Consider the following 6,119-nt stretch of genomic DNA (forward strand, 5'->3'; position numbering starts at 1 on the left):
GTGCTGACTAGATGTAACGTCTTGTCTAGAGGCTACCGAATAGATGGGATTCCGGGTTTAGAGATGGAAGCTTTAACTTAGGTTTAAAGTTAGATTTATCTTATTGAAGTAACTCTACAGAAATCTTAAATCCGTCAGAGAATATTTGCTGGCACGAGGCCTTATAAAAGGAGGGAGTGACGTAACGACTAGGTAGTCGTGACGTCAACCCTGACACACACACACACACGGACGGAGTGCAAAACATACTCTCTCCCCATGCCTTCGGCCTGGTGGAGACAAAAAGAGAGAAAACTAGAAAAAGTGCCCTTCTGGGCACAGGTCTCCACCAGGAGGATAGGACTGTGTGAGATGTTTGGTAATATAAAGTAATATAAACATGTTTTTTTGTTTGTTAGTTTTTGCAACAATTTTCTTCATTTTGTTGAGGAAATGCAGAGTGCCTGGTGGCACTATAATAGGCCAATGTGAAAAGGGTGCCATTTCTTCATACGCCTTTAATGGCAATTGGATGATTTGAGGCATTTTGTTCCAAAAATGTGTTTTGCAAAAATCAACCTGTTGGTGGCGCTATAACAGGCCAATGTGAAAAGGGTTCCTCAGCCTAGTAAGAAAATGTGTGAAAGATTTCACGTAAATTGCATGCTGCGTTCATGATTTGAGGCTTTTGTTCAAAACAGGGCAATCTTGCAAACTGTGAAAGCCAATTATAGCCAATTAGGATGGAATATGAAATATCGGACAGATCCGACTTGAGCACATGACCATAGAGATACTGTGTAACGATTTGTGAGATTTTTGGACAGAATCTGGAGGAGTAATATCAAAAAATTTGTTTTACAAAAGTCGGCCTCCTGGTGGCGCTATAAAAGGCAGATGTGGAAAATGCAGGTCAAAGGTTTGTCCTTGGCCTCTAGGGAGTGTGCATGCAACGTTTCACGCAGATCGGTGCAGTTTTAGGTAAAACATGTGAAAAGCTGCCTCATGGTGCTATAACAGGCCGTTCTGGAAAATGTGGGGCAGAGGTTCATCGTTGGCATCCAGGGAGTGTGTGTGCAAAGTTTGGCATCGACCGGGTTAACGGTGCCGGAGATTAGCTGGTAACAGACGGACGGAAGGAAGGACGGACGGACACACACACACTCGGACGGACACACACACACACGGACGGAGTGCAAAACATACTCTCTCCCCATGCCTTCGGCCTGGTGGAGACAAAGAGAAGGATCCGGGCACACAAGGTTAAAAAATGAGGAACGCCTTTATTAAATTAAAAGGCAACTGCCAGTGCCAACATGTTTCGACCTAACAGGTCTTCATCAGGGCAAGAATGCTATATATAATATATACTTTTTCCAACAAGTTGATAAGGAGACACAGAGAACGTGCAGTGGTAAAGACCACCCTCTGTGCCCTGCTTCCCTCCCCAAACACGGGCATGGCACCGCGCTGGATTCAAACCTCTGCACAGATACTTTAGCCCTGTGCCACCCGAGTGCCCGACACTTGTTTTCTTTCAATTCAATAACAGTACTGCGTCATTTCAACAGTGAGTTGGTGCATGTCATTCAATGACATAAATCCTTAGCATAAATCACACTGAGGGACATTGACAGGCCAGACCTAATGAAGAAAGTCAGATATGGCCATGGAGGGAGAGAGTGGAAGATGGAGGAGACGATAGAACATATCTAGAATGCGAGACATGGCCATATAGCATTTCCGGGGGTTCCCAGCCAAAACATGTTGAGAACCCCTAAAACAATAAGAAGGAAATAAATGTCTCTATATAGCTTATGCAATTTATATTTCCATGTGGGGGGGACTCATGGAGGGGCGCCTAACTTCGTTTCCAGGTGGGGGAGCACAGATTTGGACTGATGCACGCGCGTAGCGCGCGCGCAAAATGCGCGTGCATGTGCCTCGTGCACGCGCGTTTTCGCGCATTTTCACACGGAAAAGTGGCTTTTACTTTCCCTCTCCACACGCAAGTTATATGAACAAACTGACAAAATGCATCATAAAAAGGCATAGGCCTATTTAGGCTACACATGACATTGGCAAGGCGCCGATATCAAAACAAAACATATAAATTATAGCCCTATTATACAACAGACGAGCTGACAGCGCAGTTGGGCTCGGCGACCCCGGTGTTGTATCGTCATCATTCATCATAGATCCCTCCCCGTCAGAATCTAATATCTAACATTAAATTGCAGCAGCATTCGGCAGTTCAGTTGGCACGGCGGCCATAGTAATTAGTAAATACTATATTATTTCTCACTGCAATAGTGACTATTAGAGAAATAATATAGTTAAATTGTAAATGCTTTACCTTAAAGGGATAGTTCAGATTTTTTGAATTTAAGTTGTATGAAATACTTGTCATTAATATAGTGGTTGCAACTGTATTAATTGATTGCCCGAGTCCCATGGTGGGAGTTCTGCTCTGGTTTTGGTGAAATATCAAGTAGTTCCGGTCATTTTGTGGGAGGCACTGGGGCCACGCAGTAAAAGAAAATTAATCCACAAAACTAACGTAATTTGTATTGTTGACCTATTTCTAAAATATTAGTGCAACTTTCGTTTCTTTTACCCCTCTATCACACAGAACTATGTTTTTTGTGTCCATATCACTACGCCCAAATTTTTTTTTCATGTGATAGTGGGGTCAAAGTTGAACGAAAGTCGCGCTAATATTTTAGAAATAGGTCAACAATACAAATAGGCCTATCTCACAGCCCGTTTTTCACGCCCACTTCCGGTAAATAGTGGTGACTTTAACATGGGCATTTACACGTTTTTTTCTCTGGAGAATCTAAGTACATTTTCTAATGTAAAAATGTGACAGACCAATATTATTATGAAGCAAACAAGATGGTAAATCAGGTCGAGCAGATAGAACAAACCTTACCTTGAGAAAACAAAAGTTGTAGACTTCTTAAATAACCTCTTTTAACATGTAGCGTCTATGGAGTGACGTCACGCTATCACCACTAACCCCGAAAGGGGGCGTATTTAGGGGGGCGGGGAAATTCTGTGAGATAGGCTTATTACGTTCGTTTTGTGGATTAATTTACTTTTACTGCGTGGCCCCAGTGCCCCCCACAAAATGACCGGAACTACTTAATATTGACCAAAACAAGAGCAGAACTCCCACCATGGGACTCGGGCAATCAATTAATACAGTTGCAACCACTATATTAATGGCAAGTATTTCATACAACTTAAGTTCAAAAAATCTGAACTATCCCTTTAAACCCCAAATGTGCTCTTGCGCTCCGGGGTGGTTAATTCCCTCATCATGGCATTTACTGTATATCCAACGTGAGTTACGTGTCCAGAATGTCATTATGTAGGCTGAGATGGACACTGCTGCTGCTGCTGTTGTTGTTTTTATTATTGTCCTCCTTCTCCGACGACAACGGACTCAACTCAACGTTAGCACTCGTTCCCTGCTGAACACTGCTGCACATGGTGCTCATGAAGGCCAAGGGTTCATGAACTAGACTTGATTTGGGCTTGGACCCACCAAATAAATCACTCATTCTCTTCTGAGCCATGTTGACAACAACAACACACACATTCAGGCTGACCGAAGAAATTCAAATCCGTGCGCCCCGTGCGTATAGGTAACCGGAAATAGCGTCAGCAGCAGAGCAGTAGCCTCGGAAACCCAGACGTTTTTATTTCCAGGGAGAAAAAGCAGAGCAGAGACGATGATAAAAAAAAAAAAAAAAAAAAAGTCACACAAATGTAGTCTAAGAATACTATTTATTTTATCCTCCAACCAGTCCACTTTTTATTTATATAAATAATAACGTGACATTATATATTTTTTTAAATTTCCTTTTTTTTTGGTAGACTACTGCACAGTTAAAAAAAAAAGGATCTCAATTCCACAGCTTATTCTGGTATTTCACACAGGTGTTGCCAAATAACTAATTATCAGATGCGGATGCGCATATGACATATCTAGGTCATATCAATTCAATCAGCAGTAGTAAGAGAAATCTATGAAAATCTGGGAACTAAATCGTTACCAAGAAATTTCTTCACCAATGTGTTTCTAAAGGTGTCTAATAACATGTACTAAAAGTTTGAAATTCAACTCCCATGGGAAAATTGAGTTATTAGCATAATATGTGACCATACCCATAACATCCTATATAAGGCAAAAAAGTCCAAATTTCATCATTCTTTAAGTAGCATGTGACATGAAACTATAGGGTTTTCATGATTCTGAATCCATTCCAAGCATTAGTTTAGCACAAAAAACACTCCTTGGGAGGAAAACGGCCACACAAACGTGATGAGGTCAGCACATTTGGTCAACTGGATATGGCCTAATTTAGCCCAAGGAGTGTTTTTTGTGCAAAACTAATGCTTGGAATGGATTCAGAATCATGAAATCACCCTAGTTTCATATGTCACATGCTACTTAAAGAATGATGAAATTTGGACTTTTTTGCCTTATATAGGATGTTATGGGTATGGTCACATATTATGCTAATAACTCAATTTTCCCACGGGAGTTGAATTTCAAACTTTTAGTACATGTTATTAGACACCTTTAGAAACACATTGGTGAAGAAATGTCTTGGTAACGATTTAGTTCCCAGATTGGTCAAATACCTGATAAAATGCCCTTACTACAGAGCAGTGCTGCTTCTCTCTCTGAGGTGGCTTTTAGACGAGGATGGTGTTCATAAGAAACGACAAAATAAAGTATCGTTTGCTGGGGTCCTTTTAGACGAGAAGGGTGTTCTCAGGAGGTGAAAACGCATCAAAGTGAAACCACCTCCCAGAGTGGAAATCTTTGAGAACGCCGTTTTATCCCTTCTCCGTGTAAACAGGCAAAACTGTGAATCCGCAAAACTTATGACATCATGGCTCACGTTGGCTCGCAGCGCATATATTATTACATTGATGCATAATTATGATATAATGGAGTTCCTGACCAAGCCTCCCTCCTCGCCTACAAAGCGCTGCTCATCAGCGATGGTGAATGTAAAACCATGATGTAAATAAAATGCCTTAATTGTGATAGGTGGCAGCCGCGGCAGCAGCGTTTATGTAGCCTAATGTATTATAAAATAGATAACCATCCCGTGGCGCGCTCTGCCTGCATGCTCTGGGCGGTCACCAGAGATTTCGACCCAGGACTATTCGACCAACCGCAAATTCGAGTCCGTTCGACCCGTTTTTACCGGGTCGAATTATCTTTACTTTACTTTACTTTATTTGTTTATTTAGACAGGACAGAGCATATTAATGAACGTCACATGAACGTAAATACACCGGGATTAGCAAAGATGCTAATTTTCATCCGCAGTCCTCACACAAAACAGAAAAACAGAAAACAGACAAACGGTGTAACCCCTAGAGGGTTCACCTTGTAAACAAAATGTAAGTAAGATGAAATATGCAATATAAATGAAATCCCAATTATAATATTCGCATCTCATATATGATGCCTAATTCTCCATATTCAGGATTTAAGATGGGGAACATATACAGTTGGAGGGGGGTACAGCATTGTGTAAACAGAGCTATGTTACATTGTGTCGTTCTATATGGGAGAATAAAATGAGTGCAAGAATAATTGTCAGACAACACAGAGCTGCTGCTAATGTGTAGACTGAACGTCACTTTATGACTGAATGACAAAATATAGTGTATTCAAATCACAGCATACAATCAATAAAGGCATTACCATTATAGCTATAACTTTTCTTATATATCATACTTTTATACTTCATGTGATTATTCACAAAACCCCACTAGCAAAAAACGTCATACTCTGCTATGGGGATGAGGATGGTGGCTGCTAGCCTTAGGAATGTGATCGTTGATGGCCTGTGTCTCTGTGTCTCTGTGGGTGGCTCCCTTTAGCCTCCATTAGCCTCCATTAGCTTTGTAATTGTTTGGTAAATAAAAACACCAACACAATAATTGTTTGGTAAATCAATGTACATATTATTATTATTATGTCTCTGTCTCTCTCTCTCTCTCTATGTCTCTCTCTGTCTCTCTCTCTCGCGGTCCGGGTCGAAAAGTCAGGTCCAAGCGGGTCGAGAGCGGGTCGAATGGTCCGGGTCGAATAGTCCTGGGTCGAA

The sequence above is a fragment of the Electrona antarctica genome (genome assembly GCF_951216825.1).
Source record: "Electrona antarctica genome assembly, chromosome: 11".
In the NCBI taxonomy this organism is placed as follows: domain Eukaryota; kingdom Metazoa; phylum Chordata; class Actinopteri; order Myctophiformes; family Myctophidae; genus Electrona; species Electrona antarctica.